Below are 23,091 nucleotides of genomic sequence, written 5' to 3' on the forward strand. Positions count from 1 at the left end.
AGTCAGGATCTTAAGGTAAAAATTTCATCCACATGCCGGGATTCATGTGCCTTAGGGGGACAAGGCCTTCAAAATTTTAGGTTCGCAAAATTGGTGCATCAGTATTGACGTCTCATTTTACATCAGGCCTCTCATTTTAAAACTCACTATAAATGACATGTCTAAAATTCGTTTGGGTGTACTTCCTTCCAGCAAGTATATGGTTCTGTCTCAAAAGGTCTAATCTGATGTTGACTGCACCTCAGGTCTCCACCGACAATTCATCAGGACGAGACCCAACCGGGACATTAGGGATGAGTGGCTTAAGGCAAGACACTGGTTCTAAAATCGACTTTTTTGTTTATTAATGGATTATAATGAAAATCAGTGTGTATATGTGTTTTGGCTTCCTCTTTTCAAATATTCAATTAGTTCTGCAATATCTCAATTACTTTTTGAGTTACGAAGAAAATAATGAAGCCTAATTAGGTCATTGCTTACGACTCATTAAGGAACTTTCTAATACGAATTTTTTTGCATAAGTGATATGGATTTGTAGCTAAAGACCTGTCATGCAAGATGATGCTATCTATATTTTTGTAAAGATAGATCATTGTATAAAACTAGTCTAATTAGGTCAAGTACACTATTTACAAAGCCTAACGAGGTCACATTATCACTAATAATAAAATTTCGGGCCCATACTGTCATACAAAAATAGCATCACCCTGCAGTTCACTTCTTTCTGAATTCAACGGTATAAAGTTTATAGAAATCCTTGAAGAATAATCTCATGAAAACAACCGTAAGGCTAGGCATGTAGACGAAAAATGCGAAGCTGAGAAAATTGCAGTTGAAGTTTTGACACTCATTGCATAAAATTGAGCAAGGGATCCCATGCAATAATGTTCAGCAATATGAAGCATAGTTCTATATGAACAAATTGAGATGAAAAATTCTGCAATCCGTTCACAAGAACCTTTAAAAAATAATATAAAACTGAGAAATAATGTCTGCAATGTAAAATAAAGTTATAAAAGAATGAGTAGACTCTATAAGGGACAACGGGAGGAGGCACCAAGGCTTGCACGTTCCGAAAGCAGATTTGTTTGGCCCTGAAAAGGGCCTTTGTTCGTGTAGCACTTGAAAGGGGAGCCCCTCACAGCTGTCCAGGACTGTAGTCCCCAGCTGTTCCAGTTTGGTGTTGCCTGGAGAACCTCTGCTTTGCATTGCTGCTGCTCTGGTGGGCAGTGTTGGCCTTACGCAAACGCAGATTGTCCTTCTCCATGCTTTGAGAGCTTTCATGTCCACTACAATGAACTGTGTCCCAGCGTCGCGCGTCTGGCCTCCTGTGGTGACGCCGAGAAGGTCGAATTTGCGCTGGGTCGCCGACTTTTCCGATAGCGCACGCTTGCATTCGTCCGATCGTGCGACTCGTTGCGCCTGCTCGGCCGTGGAGTAGTATGCGGTGTCGACACGAACCGCGCTCGCAAAGCTCGACAAACTGCCGCTGCTGCATGGAGTCGCGATGTCTCCGGCTAATGTTTCCGGAAGATCCAAGGCATCCGGCGGTGCCGATCGCGGTGGCGCACTTGCAGCACACAGCTTCGACTTTTTGTTCCACGGTCGCTTCCTCTTCCTTCCGAACGCTTGCCGCGCGCTCGATTTCAACCGAGCGTCGTCCGGCATCTCGAGAACTCGAAGCGAAACAAAACAAAACACGCGCGACTTCGTAGGAAAACGAACCAACAATGTTCAACGCAAGCGCGCAAACGGGAACTAAAACGTGCGCTCGACCACGGAAGAAACAAAGCAGACAGGCCTAAGGAGACGGGCGGAGACGGGCCCAGGAGCAGACGACGCACCTCTCGCCAGCGCGGGAACGGAAAGGAGGAAAGAAGAAAAAGAGCGGAGGGGCGCGTTTAGGCCGATAGCAGGGGCGCTAGGCGCCGCGCGTGCTCTGACGTATGGGCACCTTGCTAGCCGGCCAATGAGCGATCGCAATTGGGGCCTTCGAAACCCGCGGAATGCGGACGTTCCCCGATGTTGTTGCGATAACGAATGGCATGGGGACGTGGGGAAAATAAGCGGCTTTCCAACAAGACCAAGATGGCCGCGATCCGACGAGCGATCGCGAAACGCGCGGGGCGCGAAGTTCCACTTGTTTTCATTGAACTCGCTGTGTCAGGGCTCTGCGGGGACATCGTAAATATCATTTTTTTCATGCTTAGACATTGAATTCGACATTGAAACTTTGCAGGCAGGTACCTTAGACTACAATTAATCCAAATAAGTGAATTTTGAAAAACGTGAAATTTCGCGTTTTTTGACCATTTTAAGACCCGCGTCTCCCCTTAAGCAAGGAAGGCTACATATATGACAGCTTCTTGCGGACAAGAACCGAAAATAGATAGACGGTGGATGTTTCATTTGCTATGCCTTTTGGCATGCACATTCTGTTTGTTATGATTGAAAATTCCTGCAGAGTTCAATTTCAACTATTGTAAAAAACCGAGCATGCGCTCAGATCGCAGAAGCGCCTACCCTCTGATTCGAAACGATCCGCAAATAAGCAAAGGGCATACCAGACACCCATACACCTGTTTTGAGCCATGCTCAAAATATTAAAAGAGCACATAAGTGCCAGGTGCTTTGGCGTCTTTGCCACAGTGGCGCCGGTTGCAAAGCTGACAGACCCGTGACTGGCACAAGCCATGGCATGGCCTTTGGGAACCAGGGAATCGAGATTTAAAAAGTAGCACAGAAATTGGAGGCGGGTGGTGAAGGTGGGCAGAGTTAACAGAAAACAAGGATGAAGGAAGTTCGTCGCATGAGGCATCTATGTCCAGTGCATATAATTTTGAGTGTGCTGTAGTTGGCTACTCAAAAAAATTGTTACTTAAACGTAACTAATCGCAAATCTCTTGCAGTTTCCACGGCCCACAAGCCTGCAGGCGCCAGTTCATTCTTGTTCAAAGGTGAGGATTCTAGATTTTCTGGATTGCTCTGAAGCAGCAATACTGAAGCCAGACAAGCGGTACGGCATATTTAATTGACGGAGCCCAGAACGACTGGGGACGCTTTCACTGAAGCTTGTTTTGCTGCAATACACGCTTGTATTGCAGCAAAACAAGCTTCAGTGAAAGCGTCCCCAGTCGTTCTGAGCTCCGTCAATTAAATATGCCGTATCGCTTGTCTGTCTGGCTTCAGTGTTGCTGTAGGCGACAAAACATGTGCCAAGTTTTGTCACAAGAGGCATATTATGTCACGCACATGTAATTTTGATTTTATCCGGCTTAGTGTGCTGTAGGTGGCTGGTCAAAGAAATTGGTACTTGGACGCAACTAATCGCAAATCTTTCTGGCAGTTTCCAAGGCCTAAGAGCCAGCAGGTCCCAGTTTGCTTTTCCTCAGAGGTGAGAATCCCAGATTCCCGAAGCAGGAATACTGAAGCCAGACGACCGGTACAGCATTTTTAATTGACGAAGCTCAGAACGACTGGGGGCTCCTTCATTGAAGCTTATTTTTCTGTAATACACGCGAGCGCTATTGACGTATGCCTAGTTACGTCGCAAGAGGTTATCTATGTCCCGCGCATGTAATTTTTTAAATCTTTCCGACTTAGTGTACTTGAACGTGACAGCGCAGGAAAAATCGAACTCACACCAGACACTCAGGAAGACAAGCACACGCGCTGAACTTACAACTCTTGTGTATTCGACTGCTTCATTTTTCTCTTCAGCGTCTGGGTTGACTTTTCAGAACTTGATAAGTAGAAGAAGTAGCACGAAATACAAAGGAAAATTCTAAAGAGAAGGCAAAAGAACAGTAAAAGAGAAGACAAATAAAGAAACGGAAGAAATATCTATACGAAACACATTTACAAATCGTCCCTCTCCCTCATCGCTATCATTTAGATAGAAATTGCTGCTCTTTGGTCGACAGCGCTATAGAAGGACTACTTACACACTTGTCCTTCAGCTGTGCTATCCTTTCCGCTTCCATTATTTCTCTAGTCAATGCGTCTCTACTCCTACCTATTACAGAACAATTTTCAAAATGTGCTATACAGCCACAATCGCGACAATGGATTCCCAAGTGTCCAGCTACGACTCGGTGGGTGTTATAAAAATGCTCTCTTAAACGATCATTCAAACACGTTCCAGTCTGGCCTACATACTCTCTAACACATGAGAGTGGGACAAAATATACAACTCCTTCAGTACAATTTACAAAGCTCTTTTGGTGGTTTTTCGAACTACCAACTTCCCGGTGTGCCGATCCGTTTACCTTCCGGCACAGGCTTAGAAGCTTATTTGGTGCTGAAAAAGCAACATTAATGTTAATGCAGTTACCTATCTTTTTTAGACCGTGCGAAACTTTATGTATATATGGAACAACGGCCGTCCTTTTCTTTTCTGTATTGCGTTTAGGTTGTTCACCCCATCTTATTCTCTTTAATAAATCCTCTGCCACGGCTGTAAGTAATGCACTAGGATATCCTGTTGACTTTAACCTGGCGATTTGAGCATCAAAGCTAACCTTAATTGAATTCATCACTCTCTGAAGGCTAACAACCCATTTAATTTTGACTTTTATGACCATAATAAGGTCAAAGTAGGAAAGTTTTAACCTACACAAAGATATACCAGGTGTTTCTTTCAAAACTTAACAGATTTGTTTAAAAAGCCGTGAAAGTTACACTTATGCGGTTTGTGCAGATGAGTTATACAGCCAGGGGGATAGAGTATTGGGGCTAATTGTAACGATCAGTTGGCTAATTAAGTAAAATTCGTTAATTAACTTTTTAATAAATGAAAATAGACATGTGGTTCCAATTAGAAACTTGTTCAGCGTCACCTAAGGCCACTATATCAACTCTTTTTCGAAAGATATAACGCAGGGGCTGTATATTACAGCGTTCCATGAAAACGCTCAATGTGGACGCGTTTCTAGGTTTCGATTTGTTATTGCAGTGCATCTCTGCTCCCACGGTCCTGCTCGACAGTGGCTGAGACGTGCAACACAGTTGCGCCCAACTTCCCTCTATGCTACAAGGTAAGCGAGGGAGTGGCTTTGTGCCGCGACTACCGGGGAGGAGGAGGAGGAGGAGGAGGAGGAGGAGGAGGAGGAGGAGGAGGAGGAGGAGGAGGAGAAGGAGGAGGAGGAGGAGGAGGGAGGGGAGGGGGAGGGGACAGGATTGCGGGCGCAGAGATGTGCTCGGATAAGTAAGCGAAACCTAGAAACACATCCAAATTGAGCGCTTCATTAGAACGACGTAAAATGCTGCCCATGCTTTATGTTCTAAAAAGAGTTGATTTAGTGGTTTTCAATGGCGCTTAGCAAGTTTCTAATTGGAACTATGTGTCGATTTTTAATTATTTAAAAAGTTAATTAACGAATTTTAAATAATTAGCTGACTGATCGTTACAATTAGCCCCAATACTCTATCCCCCTGGCTGTATAACTCATCTGCACAAACCGCATAAGTGTAACTTTCACGGCTTTTTAAACAAATCTGTTAAGTTTTGAAAGAAACACCTGGTATATTTTTGTGTAGGTTAAAACTTTCCTACTTTGACCTTATTATGGTCATAAAAGTCAAAATTAAATGGGTTGTTAGCCTTCAGAGAGTGATGAATCAGTCAGCTATGGAATTAGACTGTTTGTGTCTCCACTGCAGAAAGAAAACTTACCATATGCAGCATGACTGCTAACTTGGGGTCTTTACATGTAACCTTGTAACTTGACCTTCTGACTTTCTTTGTGCTGCATCAGTCATTATTTTGTTAGCTCATAAAATTGAAGATAGTTAATTTTAGGTTAGTTCAAAAAGCAAGCTGCATTACGGTCTGGTTTCTCACTTATTTTAAATAGTCAGTGTTACGTAAAGTTTCCCCAGATTGGTAAAGTTCCATCTTTCTGTGGCAGTCGTGCATTTCATTCCTCTGGTTCTATTATGCTGTTCTAATTTCTATGCCTAGGTGTTGAGGGTTTTTCTAAGTGTCTGTTAGTTCTGTCTTTTAGCAAACAAATACAAGCTGTGCCTTAGACCTAGACATTGTACAAAGTTTCTTTTCTATTTCACCTGCTCTGCCTCAGATCTCAATCATGAAAACCAACACTAGGATTATCACATTAAGCTTAGGTCATTTATGACCTACGTAATTTTCCAAAATAAACCATTCAGATTCCCGATCAGCCTTCATAACCATTTCATGTTTTTGTTAGTACCTGAATTATTTCCTTAAGAAAATAGATGAGCAGATGCTGGAATAAGCAAGGCTTGAGTCTAGGGCTGGGGTCCAGTTGCTTGCCAAGGATAATTTAACCATACATATTTGTATAAAAAATTTCCAAGTGCAGCCAGAAAACAGAAATACTGGGTATTTTCATGATGCCTACTTCACAACACAACTTATGTGCATTGCAACAAAGTGCACCCCAAAAATAAAAGTAAATATTGTATTCAATTTTGACAACAATTTAAATATATCGAAGTGCAAATACAATTACTGAACGATTATTAGCTTCTACGGTACTGCAGAACATGTTGTAACATCTGTACCCAGAGGGGCATGGCGTGTGAGCTGTGGCACAGTACACTGCCTGTCTCCCTAGTTGAACGTAAGGCGGTGGCGGTCTTTGAAGTATGAAAACTCACACTAGGTCATCACATTGTGTCTATGAGAACAGTCATCTCTTCGCACCACCCGCCACAGCCTGCCCTAATACAGTGCTGAGCAAATCTCGCATCTTAGTCGTTATGATTTCTTGTCGCCGCTACAAAGTGCGGTCACCAGATAAGTTTCGACTGTAGAACGACACAGTTTTCCGAAGCTAAGATTTTACTCGGGAGACAAAGAAACTTCTCTTAAAAATTGTCCTAACACTAAAAAAAAAAAAAAAAAAAATAGCCTTTTCGTTGCATTATTGTCTAAATGCGTTGTTCACCGCAATTTAATGACAACGGAAGAATGGGGCTACAATCGGCTGATCGCCGAGATCGTGCACTGCCGCTATTCAACGCGCTGATTGGAAAAAAGGAAATGCGTTGAAAGTAAAAATCTGACGTTTACAACACCCTGTAACGCCGAATTAGAGCACAGCTCTTAAAGAAGATGAGGGAAGGGTACTGAGGGGAGGGTATACCCCCTCTCCCTGCTCCTCCTCACCCACTCATCCTCCCTGCTACGCCTCCCCTCCTCCTCATCTTCCTTCACCTCCCCCTCACCTCATCCTTCAAGCTCCTCTCCTCCCCTCCTTCCTTCTCTTCCCCCTCCTCCTCCTTCCTTCCCTCCCCCTCATCCTCCTCCCTGCGCATTGCATCATGGGTAGTGTTCCATAATGCACCGTGCGGTTACGCCGACTCCACTCAAGCCGGAAACGGGTGCCTAAGAGCTGCGCTCTAAGATAAACAAGGTTGTAAATAGCAATACGTTACAGATATGCGCAAATAACTGCATACGAATAAGCACGCTGAAATAAAAACCAATGGGAAGATGGACGTGAGCCGTGCGTGAGCCCCACATCTGCATACCTTCCCTGGTTAGGGCTAACACACACTGAGACTGGAAAGTCAACTTGAAAACGGGTCGATAAACACTTCACATAATATTTTGCATCTGTCGCAATCGAAGGTCATTCTGTTGAGGCTCTCACGCTGCTGTAGCCTAAAACACTTTGTACAACCAATTTCGTCCACCGTGTAGACCGCCACAAACCAGCCGGCATGTTTTAAATCCAGGATTAAGAAACGACCAAGTAAAGTACCCGATGTTGAGCGCTCACGATAGGCATGGTTTAGTGCTAGGTTTAGCGATAAGTGATTTTGGTGCAACAGAACAAAACCAAAACTCGGCTTAGGTTCCCTGCTAATCTCTGATTTGCGTTAAGCTGCATTGGTGCAACTGGCCCTAAGTCTCAGACCGCCGCACCTTACTGTCACGACCAAGAAGGCACCCAAAACAGGCAGTAGAAGATGCGGGAAAGGCTGTCGTCTGCTCTCCGCTCCTTATCTGGGAAGCAGCTTTACCGCATTGCACGCGGAGAAGCCGTTGTGGCATGCCGATAGAGGCGTTCGGAGCGCTAACGACAACATGCCGGCGGAGATGACGGAGAGAGCCTAGATTTAAGAGAGGGAGCAGTAAGTGCGCCTGCATTTGATTGTTGCCTGGCCAGTCTAGCGAGAAAACTGGGCAAGAAAAGAGGGACATAAAATATAATACAGATGACCCAGGCTTTTAACTTGCAACAAAATATATATTGGCTTCAAGTTGCTTCCCAAAGCTCCATGAGGGTGTGACACAAAGAGGGAGGGGGAGAGGACGGTGAATGAGAGAAGCAGGGGGCTATGTGCCTATGCCAACAGCTAAGCATATGCAGCGGGAAGTAGTCTGCTGAGTGTCAAGTGACATGACGCCATTGGCTACAATATGTTTGCTTTTTGAAGCCTACATTTTACCTTTTTCTTTCCTTAGTGAAGGCACCTGTATTGTTTTCAAACGTGAATTCTGTTGTTTGATTATAGGGAATGAATTAGATTGTTGCACTTCCATTTTGTGTTAGTTCAATCAATCAATTAATCATTTTATTTGCACCTGTACAAGTACAAATGCTGGGAGGCAGACAAAAAGCCAACAGTTGTTTGCTTGACAAGGTATTCTTTTTCATCTTCTTGACAAAGCGAGCTACAAAAACAGCGAAGAGATAACTATCATATGTCTCAAGAGATAAAAACAGGAAAAAACAAACAAACAACAGAATGAACACTTGTAGGTATGACATTGTCGTGAAAACACTTATTGGTTTGAGAGCCCTGTGTTCTATTTCAACATAGAACACATGGTTGTGCACCATAGAAGTGGAAGTTCGAGAACAGTGATAATATGCAACCACCAGCTCTGCAAAGAAATGCTGCATGTAAAGCATACATACATTGTTATTTTCAGCAGGAGGTCGCATTTTTCGAATGTGCTCTTGCTGCACAAGCATTTATATAGCAGATGCATCTGAGGGTTCTGCACTCAATTGATAGTTATTTTTTAAATTCTGAGTATTAGAAGATTTGTACCTAACAATCCATCTTATTTTCTAATAGCACCCCAGGAGCTACTATCGCCCGAAGATGTCACAGGTGGTCATGATTCTTTGAGGCAGCGGAATTTCACCGGTAAGTTGCCCCCCCCCCCCCCCTCACCGACGTTTTGACATGTGTGCTTGCCTCTAATGGCCCTTTCAGAAATTTGCATCAGGAGCTGTAGCTTTGACAGCATCCGTTGCAAGCACGATGTCTGCAACGACCACAGTGTGTTGCTTGGACACACATTTGACACAACTTCAGCAATAGACTTTTTGCTAATTACCCAAGCACCAAGGGGAATGCTGGAAACGTAGGTACACATGTTGCACACGCTTGCCTTCTCTGCATAAAGGATTCGAGGCAAAAAACCAAAATAGGGTTTCGAGGAATGTGTGTGCAATGTGCTATTTATTTTAGATTTTTACCTTTGAACAGATTCGCTTGCAGACACCAGCACATGCAGTGTATGTTCATACATTCTCAGCATTCTCTTTTGTGCATGGTTAATTTGGGATATGGTCTATCCTGACATATGTGGCAGTATATAGTGTTATTTCTGTGACTGAAGATTCTCTATGGCCATCAGCTTTTTCTTTTATTGGCCATGCCTTAAAAAACAAGGTCTTTTCAAAGTATGATTGGAAGCAGGTAGGTGTTTTTGTTTGTATAAGCTTGATGTTGTTATTATTCCCAGGACATCATTCTTGCAGGCCTAAATAGAAGAGCAAACTGTGATTCACCGCACTAGAACTTGAATACTCCAGTCTCACCGCATTCTTGTGTTGCAACTATAGAAACATACAATAAGTTTCCTTGTGCAGTGTATTACTGCAGAAGAAAGCAGGCATGGTTCACACACTTGCAACTGCCTACAACCGGCACGGCAGTCATAAGCATTTATAGAGGTTTAAAGCCAGTCTTTTAACCTCTCCAGCCAGAAGCAGTCGCAAGTGTGTGAAACAGCCTTTGTGCCTGTTTTATTTCTGTTAATCACTACCCCTGGAATGAGATCAGTTGTGAGCAATTGAAGCAGCACCGACCGAAACCTAGTTCAGGCCAACATCTTTATGCAAATTTTTAATGCACATTCACAAGCCTGTTGAAAGCATTTTACGTGCATAATCTTTTTCTTTCAAACTCACTACAGATATAAGCACTGCATTAGCATGACTCTTCCCTATTTGTTAATTTTTCAGCACACAGTCGCTGACCAACATACTAAAGCAGGCTCCTCTGGTCCGTGCAATTTGCTTTGTAAGCAGTCGGTCAACTGAACCTTCAGTCTATGTCCAATCTGATGTTGAGGTTGGGTATACTGTCCCTATCACGTGAGCAGATAGCTGAAATTGTAGCCACAAGGCTAGCTCCCTCCTCCCTGTGAAAGTAGGGTGTTTTTCGGGTGGCGGATCTAAGGTTTGGGAAGCCAGTGCTTTCCTGTGGCCCTTTCAACCTTCCCTTGACACTTCTGCTTGTACAGCGCATGCTGACAGCTACTTGAAGTATCTTTTTGGTTGTAACGTTTGTCTCGACCACAGTTTTCAAGGGCATAGAATAGTTTCATTGATTAACCCTTAACTTGACACTGTAAGTCAAGCAGGCTGTCATGACCATGCTCATCTCTTATTGGTGCTGTATCTTCAGAGTTTAATGTATTAGCTGTTAATTGAAAGTTGGCTTTGAGGCAAGATGCCGAGTTATTAGGTTGTAAACCAGACTGAGGTTCCTGCAATTTGACTGAGGCTTATTGTGCTGCAAGATCAGTCTAGGTTCACAATACCTGGGTGGTTGAGATGAATCTTCAAAGTTTTGTTCTAATTAAATCTGTATGATTTTCTTTTTTAGCACCTTTCAAGCTAAGTAGTTAATGTTTTTTTTTTGTGCCTTGTCTTTTCAGCAGTGCATCTTTAACACCTTCAGTTTCTTTTCTACTGCAAGCCTGGTACTACAGCTTGTGGCCCGTGTAGAAGAATAGAGGGGTGAAACCAAGGCTCAAGTGACTGTGGACTCATGGCCCTCAGACAGCTAGAGCACCAGACCAGGCACAGACCAGAGCCATTTATGCTCCACTTCTAGAGGACATGTTGCAGTTTGAAACTACCAAGACTCATGGAAGCTGCTGACAGGAGGCTGTTGGTATGTTCAGTTTTATTCTTTAGTGGAATTACTTCTTGGAGCATTGTAATTATTTGTGTAATAATGGCAATTCCCTGTTTAATATCTGCAGAATATAATTGTTAGATATACATCCTTAGCCATTGAAGATCTGGAACTTTCCACAAGTTCTGGTGGCAACCACATAAAATTGCAGTCATGGAAAACACCAAGCCATATAGAATTTCTGGTTCTAACTGACATCTATCGAGAATCACTCCTCTGGTAGCATACCTCTTGACTTAAAGGGGCCCTGCAATCATATTTAAGCGTCTACCTTCTTTGCGGTTTCCAAATCTATTGGGGTTCGGGCAAGGCAGCGGGCACGGAGAGAGTAACTAAATACCAGTGCGTTATATTTTAACCGGACGATGTGGAAACCTCCTCCACCTACGGGGGCGACCTGCGGTGCCGAAAGCGCGCAATTTGTGTAGTCTACTTGTCAGACCCGCTAAAAGCTTCTTTTTAGTCGAAATACAAATAATAAGTGGCGCGAACCGTTTCAGATATTTATGAAAGTACTTTTTGTTCAGTATTTTAGATCAGAAAATAAACAAATGCAGTTTATAAAGACGGAAACAAGAAATGACTCGTCGACATATCCACCACCAATCGGTGGAAAAGGCGGCGCATACTAGAGGGGTAGTGGGGTCAGGCACCGATGAGCGGCGAGTGTAGAAAGGTCTCCGATGTACGTGGCGGCGCTGCGGTCGTATACGGTTCGAGGATCCGACTGGTTCCGAGCGTTTCGAAGGCCTTTGGCGAGCAGATTTGGCTTGCGATTTGGCCGTTTGGTGGTATGGTAGCGCGAAGTGGCTGCCTTTCTGAACTGATTTTTAACTCGTGTTTGCTATCGTTGGTGGCCAATGAAGTGTCATGCCGAATCAGTGTTTAATCGTGCAGCAAGTGCAGTGCGAGCCACCCTGGCCGCCCGCTTCATACAGCCTAGCCGGAACATGCTTTAGTGGCGCCCTCTCGAGCCATCGACACGGAGTGCGGCAGCCGTGTGTGCTTGTTGAGCTCACTAATCCTGCTCTAGTTCACGACCACTCAAGCGACGAGGACGTCATGAAAGAGGGTTTTTGTGCTTGTTTTTGTATTTTTAATTTGCCTATATCTTTTAAAATAAAGTAAAATTCGTGAAAAGAACAGTTTCATTAAGATACGACATTCAGTGCACTCAGGTTCGGTGCAAATTAAAAACCAGTACAAAAGTCCTTGCAGGGCCTTTTTAAAAATCAGCCATGTAATCCCTGTACATTAAATCAAATCATTTATTGCATCTGCAAGTACAGATGTCGAAACCACGGACAAAAAAGCCAATCTTTGTTGGCTTACTAGGTCCGGGCCCCGAGAGCTTGGCAGATGGTGACGGAGATGCAGGAAAAACAATCAGGGTAATAAATGTATACAGAAAACGCGTTAACTAAACGATTAACATAACTTAATACATGTTATACAAAAAGTAGGTACATAGGTTCGGAGATAGAAATTCACCTCACTATTGTTCTATATCACTCAGCATGATATCTTCAAACATCATTAGATACACTGAGCCTAATATGCTCCTAAACAAAAATAAGCACAGATTTAGAAAGACATTATCATGCAAAATACAACTTTTGTGATTTATACATGACATTCAATTAAATTTGCAACGTAAACAACAAACCGTTGCTATATTCAGTGGTAAAACTGCTGCGCTAATTGCGCCAAACTGTGCCAGAATGAATAGCCTGCTACATGCTGCTCTAAAGGCTGTATTTGCGCGCAATTTGCGTCATGTCTGCGCCGAAAGGGAGCAGTTCTCGAAAAGGAAACTGAAAGTGTCTGGCACGGGACAAGCGATGCCACTGAAAGTTAAGAAAGTAGTTTTTTTTTTCTTGATGCCTAAGTAGTATGTGCGAAGAATAGAGCTAAGCGAATATTTTAATTTTCTAATAGTAGTTCGAAATAATATGGTGATATTCGCTTAAAAAATTAACTGCAATATTCATACATTTCGAAGTGTTGATTGCGGTGGGTTAGCCCCCTTGAGTGCGCTTCTCCTCAAACACAGTTGCACTGCGGAGAAGCAATACCGATGAAGCTGACACAGTGATCTCGCTACCCGCTTCGCCGCAGCTCATTCGCGCGCTTATGCGAAAAGCACATCTTCAAACTAGTATGGTGCACGCGCAGGCCTAATGTATATTAAAAGAAAAAAACAAAACAAAAAAACATAAAACTTTTGGGATCGTTATTATTACATTGCAGTAAAATCTTCAAAATTTAACTGTGACTATTATTCAAGGGTATATGTTAGAGTCCGTTGCAAGTCAAGGAGGTAGGGTGAAGGTAAGACGGGCCGGGGCAGAGGAAGCAGACGGAACACTTAAGAGAGATTTCCCCCTCTCTTCTCCAGCATTCCATCTGCTTCCTCTTTCCTGGCCCGTCTTACCCTCACCCTACCTTCTTGAGTTACAACAGGCTGTAGGCAGCAATGTTCAAAAAACCTCTGTTTATTGTTTGTGCTTTTTTTAAATTCAGAATCAACAAAAATATTTTTATATAGGCACAAAATTTTTAAAATCCCCTCTATTATGTATGGCTAGGCTCCTTTATAGGCTTAATTTTATGTCAAATTTGTCATTTACTTGCCATCCCACTGTAGGTACTGGACGTTCTGAGGCTACAGTCTATAAATATAGCTAGATTAAATTTAACTACTCATAAGTGGGCAATTAGGAACAACCTTCGTGAGTCCAGCTGAATTTTTGTTTAAGGGGGGACATGGCCTCGGAATTCAAAATTTTCAGAAAAAAACGTTTTTTTCAAAAATGATATGTTTATGCTTATTAACTTCCAAAGAATGGTTTCAGAAACTTTCATTTAAAAACATGCAGGATTTATCTCAGAATAAATTATTTTCGACATGTCGGCAGCCCTCCAAGTCAGCAGGAAGCAAGTTTTTTGTGTTTTTTATTTAGCACTGCTTCATACTCGTTTAACCTAGCCAGAACATCTCACCCTCATTGGAAGTGCCATTTACTCTAGATCTAGCTCGTAGAAGCTTTCGAAGTTTACAAGTATCAAGGGCCAGGAGGACCCAATACATCCAAAAAGAAAAAATCCTGAAAATTTGGTATGAGCAATTTTATTGGTTGACACCTGAAACAGGGTTTACGGTTGGTCCCTCCCGGTGACATCATATTTTGTCGTCTTCATTAACGCCCCTTTACAGTACCTTCCACTTCAGATCCTATTCCTGCTTTGCTGCTCTTTCTCAGTGTGATTTGCCTCTTAGTTCCTGTCAGCTTATCTGTCAGGGAATGCCTGCTACAAAAGTTAGCATGCCTACAAACAACACAAACTGGTAGCTATTGCCAGGGGAACAACAGATGCTCAAAGACGAAGGTGCTAACGACGCTCCAGGTGAATTTTGCCTACCTCGGACTCATAAAAAATAAAGAAACCTAAAGTTGAAACTTCAAATGCATTTTTCTCAGTTTCACTTTTTGGCAGGAAATGTGGTATGAGGAAATGTATCATTGGACATTTTGAAAGTGTAAAGATTTCATTCAGTGTTGTCCTTGACTCAAATTTCCTGAGGAACAAGTTAAGGTACTCATAATCTGAAAATGCTAAATTCTTCATGACAAAAACTGAATATTTTAAAACTCGCAAATTTGTTAAAATCGTTCGCTCTTTTTGGGTGTTATTGTTTTTCTCTAGAATCACATTTTCTACAGTTAATTTTTACCTTAACTTGCACTATGGGTATTCTACTTCACATTAAACTAAACATTTTGTGGATTTCAATTATTATTTTTCTTAAATACATTTCCTAATAAAGTAACTTTTTTCTGGAGCTTGCTAAGCATAGTATGCGGTAGAATTGGCCTATAAGGCTGAAACTTTAGATGTCATCAATCCTAATTGGGTTCAATTCACCCTGAAAGTTTGAATCACTTTGAGACAATGGTTCAAAAGTTGACCCTCCCAGGCCATGTCCCCCCTTAAGCATGGTGGAACAGTAGTAAAAGGCATGGAGAAAGGTGCAAAAAGTCTTCAATATTCAATTAAAAAATATTCGACCGAAAGAACTATTACTATTCACTTTGAATTTGCTTGAAACCCAACATCTATTTTTGCTCATGCCAAATGAAGAGTTGTCGTCTTTTTCTTTTTTTTTGCGAACGGTGCTCACATCGATCGCAATGAATAGCTACCGCTACTCGTGATCGGTTAGAGTAGCTATGTGCTCCGCTTAGCTGTTCTATGAACAGCAGCAAGTTGAATACGAGGGAGGGCAATGTGAGGCACTTTCAACCATAAGTGTCCGTTTGATGTTAAATTTGTGACAATTACGTCACTGTAATAAAACCCGCTACAAAGTAGCCGAAAATATCTTTTTACGTTAAACACAGACTGAAGATGCCATCGGTACTAATAATAGGTTAATTGAGACTTCTACAAAATTGCTGGCGTATGACTGTTCAATAAATAAATAAATAAATATCTGTACAGGCCAGGTCCTCTGTGGGCATAACACTTCAGTCTCCCAATGCTCCAACAGCTACAGTCTTTTCTATGGGCTAACTTTCGAAGAGATTGTATAAAACTTTCTGACATGAAAGCTCAAAATTGTCTGCTCCAAAACCGATTTTTTCCTGTTACAAGAGCTGCTCCAAATCACCTCTTGTCAGTTTCACCATTGTATATTCCTAGACTTCTCAAAAGCATTTGACAGGGTGTCTCACAGGGCTGTACCCAGAAAAAAATTTCGGGGGGGGGTTTTTGGCGACAACGGCGGCCATTTTGAAAGTGTCTATTGTCTTATTTTCACCTATGAATCATGTGCATCGCTGGTATATAATGGAGAGTTGCAGCAAACCGGAGAACCGGTCCCGGTTTGGTATCCGGTAGCCGACCGCGCCACTGCGCGTGCGCAGAGGTGGAGATTAAAATCGGCTGGCTGCAAGTGCACCGACCAGGGCCGTACCCAGAAAAAAATTTCGGGGGGGGTCAGAACCCCCTATCTGTTACGGCCCTGGTGTCTCATAACCACCTTATCGTGCAATGTCACAATTGATCCCTTTATTGTTGCCTGGATTTTCTAATTTGTTTCCAATCAAGTTAGCCGCCTCGGTGGCTCTGAGACGACAGCGCCGGCCTACAGATCCCCAGGTGGCGGGTTCGAATCCCGACCGAGGTGCCCCCACAATATGACGGAGGCTTATTGCGGAGAAGGCGCCGTGTAACCGAGCTTTCGGTTGCACGTCAAAAGATCCCCAGGTGGTCAAAATTAATCCTCAGTCCTCCGCTGGGGCGTGCCAGATGCCCGTCGTAGGTTTGGCACGTAAAACCCCTAAATTTGACTGACTTTTTTTCCAATCAAGTTCAATGCACTGTTATAAATAACTTCATGTGATCCAAGTCCAACTTAACATTGGGCATTCCTTTAGAAAACATGCTCAGACCGCTTCTTTTCCTAATCTGTATCAATGATCATCCTTTTCGTGTTGCGTCCACTATCTGACTTTTCACAGATGACTAATTTACTCCTGTCACAGATGGCGATCATCACTTATCCTTGCAAACTGCCTTATTATCCATAGCGGGTTGGTGTGATAGTGGCTGTTGTCCTCGAGGATAAAGAAATGCAAATTGCTTACATTTGCTCAGCTTTCATTACCATCTTTTTATGTCTACAGTATTAACGATACCATAATCAGCACATTCTTGTTTTATAAATATGTTTGTCTTTATATAACAAGAAATTTTACACGGATCACCCGCATTAGACCTACTATCGGTAAGGAAGACAGCGCACTTGACTTTCTCCTGGACAATTTAATACTAGCCCCTCCTAATAATAAATGCGTTGCATACCTTACCTTTGTATGCCCTAAGTTAGAACATTCATCATCTGTATGGTCTCCATGGCAGAACTATCTTGCTGAAGAATTAAAACTTCTCCAAAAAAGTTTTACAATTTAGTTATTCTGTCTACTCTTCTTATACTACAGTGATGTGATTGCTGCGCCAAGGGCCCAACCCTGCTACATGCTGCTACATTTTGCCGAAATATGGGTGATCTGCCCCAAGCCTGCACCAAAGGACCAATTTCGGTCGCATTTCAAAACCGAAACTAAACTGAATGCTGTAATTGAGCATGCGTGAGCTAGGTGGCGTAAGCGTCCGCCCGACAGAAAGTACTCTGCATCAATTGTCCGTCCGGTCTTACATGGTTTTTCCCGCCGTCTCTCGTTTCGCGCGCTCGTCGTCTCGTGGGTTTCGTCCGTCGGCTTTTTAAAATTGTTTCAACTGTAGACGCTGGCTTGTGCGTACGCTCCGACGCAAGTGTGCCGGATACCAGCCATGCCGTCATGCTGTGAAACGAAACCACGTTTTTGCGCGGTGCGAGTTACTTTATGAGCTGAAGCACTCGCTCCTGAAATCAAAGACCGTGGGAAAACTATATTTTGTCCCTGTCTGCCAGTCACCGTGGTCGCGCGAACTCGAGTGTTGCCGTCCCCACGTCACTGAAGGTATGGCGCTTTCTAAACTATAACGTAAAGACCGCCGCATGTTCATCAACATTCCTGTTGTTTAAATCATACTCTACTACAAAAATCTTTCTTAACTCAAATACTGCTGTGTCGAAGTATTGATTACCTAGGTTTCTCTCGGTGGGCTTTCTTTTCAGAAGGACCCCGGTACGTGAAAAATCTGCCGCAAAAGAAAGTTGAAGAGAAGTGAGCTAAAGCAAAGAATGCAATGTCTGCACGCTGAACCCGCACAGCGCGCTTGCTTGTCTCGAGTTCAGCCGTTGCACAAAGCGCTCCAAGAAATTTTTGACCCCATGGCTCGCGATGTTGTGCATCGATGCGCTCAGGTTCTTTCCCGTGTGTTTAGCTTGTTTAGCTTCTGTCACCTGTATTCACCAGGCACGACTAACCAGCGCCGTTCTAAGGTTAGTAGCACGACTAAGTAGTCGCGAGCTAAACGAGAAATACGCGTCTAACGAGCGATTATGTTCTGCAATATTCACGAGCGCGAAGCGAGCGGGTGACTATCTATTCAGAACTAACAAGCGGAAGATACGTAAAAAGGTAGGATACGGATATGCAAATTTCAACGCAACTGCGTAAATGGGTATTGTTTCGTATAAAAACTAAACTTTAAATGTTTATCAGGAAAAAAAAAGTTACAGTAAAAGACATGTTGTCCGAGACAGTTTTACAAAGAAAAATTTAAAAACAACACCAGGGAGAAACACGGAAGCCGCATTGCCAGCGACATAAACAAATATGGAAGCGCCGGTAAACATGTTTTTTTCTTGTCGTCCAGCGCCCTGCTGAGATCTCTTTAGCGGTATCTCGGTCCACTGAACATGGCTATTTACGCATTATTTGCTTCTCCAATTCTTTCTAGATGTGCCCCCAGGGTTCCGAGAGAGTAAGGGGTTCGTTAGCGCTGGCGGTCAGCGGTGCTATACGCGTTGGCCATGGCACTGAGTCGCTAGTCACCCGCTAAACACGGGCTAAACTAGCCCTACCCTATCACTAAGATTTGTCAGTCGACTCCTCAGTCGCGCGGGGCGACTATGCCCTAAACACGACCGGTTAATACCAAGCGCTCACCTAGCGGCGACTATCGCTTGCCACGTGATAATTTTAGTCGATGACGTCACTAGTCAATGGTTAAACAGGCGCTACTCGCGCCTGGTGAATACGGGTGCGTTTTTTGTCGTATATATGCTGGACAGTTACATTTTACTTTGCATACAATTTCGGAAACCAGTTGGTGACGGAGCATAGAGTCATGTTTTTTTTTCGATCGAACAGCCATCTCCGCTCGCGCGACGAAGCACGTGCAGCTGCAAGCTTGCAGAAGTTGCCCTCGTGTGCATGCGGACATGAATGCACGGCAGAGGCACCCTCTGGGATGCTTGCAATTCATTGTCTTACGTTTGCTTACTTTTGACGAAAATCTGGCACGTCGGGATCCAGTAAAACGTTGGCGAGCGGTTTTTCGGAATTGCTCGGCAATGGCCTTAGTAATGTATGTATACACTTGTGAGATGTCTCAATGTCTCTTTGGAGGCATTTCATGTGGACAATCATTACTAGCCAAAGGCAAAGCGAGGCTTGCAGCAGCCTTGCTAAGAATTACGAAAAGCAAAAAAAACAAAAAAAAACACCCGCTAGTCGTAATGCACTTTTGTCTTGTGTACAATTTCGCATTTCACTGCAGTAGTTACGTGTTTCATCAGCCTAAGACTGCTTCCATATAATATATGACTGGTCAACCTAATGCTTTTGATATTGACTACTAAGCTGGTCATTTTCAAATAAGGTTTAATATGTCCAGTTTCGTTTATATTTATTTATGATGGGTACATATATATGTATAATTTAATTGAAGCATTGCGAAATTGGTCATGTCATTGGCATTTCAGTTACATGTTCAAAGACTCCCAGATGGTCTAACTTGGCCGTAATTTGTTTATTGCAGCGAGCAAAGCACCCTTCGTTTGTCCAGCACTTAAAAGGAATATTTTTATATTTCTAGGAATATCTGCTCCAAAAAACACTTTTTCTGCTCCAAAAGCCACTTTTTCTGCTCCAAAACACTGTCTTGGCTGCTCCGAAGGCGACTTTTGCTGCTCCAAAACACTGTTTCGGCTGCTCCGAAAGGTGCTCCGAAACGGCTTAGGCCAATCGCATCACTGTACTAGCATCTCTGAATTGCATTAGAGAGTGAATCCCCCAGAGCCAACGTTAATAGAACAACTCAGTCGGGAAACTGCCTTAGGAGCCTGCTTTGAAAAATTGGCTATGATCCGTACTTGAGAACCGAACTAGACAAGATTGTATTGCTGCCATTTCTCTCGTAGCGCCCACTCTGGGAACTGCGTGGTTGCACGTACCAGATCAGCGGAGTTGCACAAGGGCCGGTGGCGCCATCTCGCAGTGCCATCTCGAAGTAGCTATATAAAGCAACTTTGATATTTTGACTCGCCGCTAAGAGGCGGCACTGTAATCGTATCTAGTTGAAGACGTATAAAAGTGCTCTTCGCTCATCAAAAAAAAAAAAAAGTTTTTCTTTGAGGACCTTCCATCGATGTTACGAGATAACCCCAAAGAGTTTTGGAAATTCATATTCCCCCAAAACAATGATCGGTCTGTCCACCTGATGGATGAAAATGGAAGTCCTGTCTCTGAAGCTAACGTTTTGAGTGCAGTGAATGAGTATTTTTCGTCTGTTTTTACTGTTGAAACAGAAAACAACTTTCCCCTGTTATGTCATTTGGATTTAGAGCCTATGACACCTATTGAAATTTCCCCTGCTGGAATTTCAAAGCTCATCGAAAGACTTAAACCCACTTCTTCTTGTGGGCGAGGTTATATCTGCTCAAAAATGTTTCCTAACACAAAAGTTATTTTAAGCTCGTACCTCCACTTACTATTTGCGCAATCATTGTCCCAATCACGTCTTCCGGCAGATTGGAAATTAGGCAGAGTTGTTACCGTTTTTAAAGCTGCCATTCACTCCTTGGTTTCGAACTATCGCCAAATATCATTAACCTGCATAGCATCAAAACTCCTAGAACATGTTTTATTCTTGCACATTGCATCGCATCTGGAATTTAGCAATATATTTTATAACCATCAACATGGATTTCGGAAAGGGTACTCCTGTGAGACATAACTTCTGAAATTCACCCATGATCATCATATTAACCTTCAAGCATGCATCCAGACTGATGCCGTATTTCTGGATTTTGCAAAAGCATTTGACAGGGTTCCTCACAATTGTCTCATCGCCAAACTCTCATGCCTTAATATTGACTCACTGGTTCTGTCTTGGATTCAAGAATTCCTTTCTTCACGCTCGCAATTTACATCCGTTAACAATAGTGAATCTAACAGAGAACCAGTGACATCAGGAGTTCTCCAGGGATCAGTGCTTGGAGCTTTACTTTTTTTAATATTCATTAATGATCTCCCTGTATTTGTCGTTTCTACCATTCGGCTTTTTGCCGACGACTGTGTACTATACCATACAAATTGTTAATCAGAATGACCACTATGTGCTACAAAGCGATTTAAACAAAGTTAGCACATGGTATAATAACTGGCTTATGTCACTGAATAAATCAAAATGTAAATTAAATTGCTTTACTCGAAAATAATCATTATCAGTATTCTCATACTCAATAGGAAGCGGTCTGATAGAGGCTGTAGACTCATATAAATATCTCAGTGTAACAATGACAGCTAACCTTACCTGGTCTGACCACATTAAGGGAGGACGCGGGTCTTGAAAAGCAAAAAATCGAGAAAAAATCACTTTTTCAAAAATTGAATATTTGGATTGTTCATGCCTTTCTCCATCTCTGCTGTACGTATTGAATCCCAAAACGCCAAATAAATACCTATAATAACGCATTTTCGATGCTTCCGCGGTCGCGAAATGCTGATCGATCAACCAAATCGAGTTCAGATTCGCGCGCGCCTAGTTTCCGAACCGTTTACCGGACGGCAGCCATCTTGATCTTGTTTTGTTCGTGAATTCTTGCTCTCTCTTTCGCAACCTTTCAAACTGGCGTCACGCTCGAGGCAACGCCGTTTCGTGAGGTTTCCCGCCAAAGGAGCGCGGCGCCGTGATTGGCCGATGCGCGCGTTCGGAAAATCGGACTGTACTATTGGCGCCGAGAGGCTCCGGACAGTTCCGAGCAAGTTCCTCCTCTCCCGCTCGCTCGTTCTCTTTCTCCGCGCTCGGTCTCTCCGGCGTTCCTCCTTGTTCGCTCCGCTTTTTGTCGTCTGCTATCCGCAAGTTTCCTCCATTGCTCTCGTCGCCTTTGTTTACATTTTTCGATCGCGTCGCGTATTTTTCACGCTTCTTTTTCTGCGATGTGGAGGAGCAAGTATAAGAGCAAGACTCGATATGCGTATGGAGCGTGTAAGCGCGGGATGAAGCAAGTCAGAGCGGCGAAATCGAGCCTCGACCCGACGATCGCCGCGAGGAGTGAGCCCGAGATCACCGCGCCTGCGTGTTCATCGACTGCCGCCGCCGAAGAAAACTCAGTTTTTTGTGCGTCTCAAACCACGATAGAGAACACGACTGTTCATCTAGAGACGCAGTACGTGTCACAGGAGGAAGCTGATGCGACAACCGAACATCGCAATGCCGTCCGTGCGAAGCTTGCCTCCGTTTCCGCGACGCAAAGGAAGTTTGAGCTGCTTCAGCAAGCCCCCGCTATCGCGACAAGCTCATCGGCGAAGTTCACGATTGTGCAGCTTGATGCTATAAATGAGCTTCTTGGCTATACAGTCTGCCAAAGCTGTTCGTCGACGGGCGTAAGAATTCAGGAATCGACCGCTCTGGGACTTGCCGTCAAGCTTGAACTTGTGTGCCCCGTCTGCGAAGTCGTGACTCACACGTGGTCATCCCCGCGCAAGGTCGACTCCAACGCATTTGATGTGAATTTGAGAGCGATTTCGGCAATCAGAAGCATTGGCAAGGGTCAGACTGCCCTGAATGATTTCTGGGCAGTAATGAATGTATCACATAGAGGGCTCCACCACAAGACCTACCAAGATCATTTGAAAAACATCGTTAGTAAGTCGGCTGCAGCTACTGCTGAGAAGATCTACACTGAGTCAGCCGCTGCTGTGAAAAGCACATACAGGGAAATGAACCCCAATTTCACCAAGGATGTTGCTGTCGTCTACGACGGCACATGGCTCAAGAGAGGCTACAGCTCCCATGTTGGTGTCGGGAGCGTGATCGACTATGACACTGGCCTCATCCTAGATGCTGAGGTTCTCTCCAATCTGTGTCACAGCTGCCAGACTGGACCCAAGCCGGGAGAGGAGAGGTACTCTG

At 43.6% G+C, this 23,091-nt stretch overlaps 1 long non-coding RNA gene across 8 annotated transcripts in view; it reads left to right on the forward strand.

Annotated features, from left to right (window-relative positions):
• Window positions 1–23,091, forward strand: part of LOC115320649 — a 66,890-nt gene that overhangs the window by 20,321 nt on the left and 23,478 nt on the right. For 2 of the 8 annotated variants that reach the window (XR_005716063.3, XR_005716065.2), the window contains exons 2-3: window positions 9,079–9,150; window positions 10,955–11,193. This is a non-coding gene — a long non-coding RNA (uncharacterized LOC115320649). Of the gene's footprint in view, window positions 1–2,911; window positions 2,958–4,756; window positions 5,037–5,170; window positions 5,207–9,078; window positions 9,151–10,954; window positions 11,194–23,091 lie in introns of those variants that run through there. The other 6 variants (XR_005716061.2, XR_005716062.3, XR_005716066.2 and 3 more) reach the window with 6 other exon arrangements.

This window comes from Ixodes scapularis, unplaced genomic scaffold (assembly GCF_016920785.2).
Source record: "Ixodes scapularis isolate PalLabHiFi unplaced genomic scaffold, ASM1692078v2 PGA_scaffold4__175_contigs__length_147842914, whole genome shotgun sequence".
In the NCBI taxonomy this organism is placed as follows: domain Eukaryota; kingdom Metazoa; phylum Arthropoda; class Arachnida; order Ixodida; family Ixodidae; genus Ixodes; species Ixodes scapularis.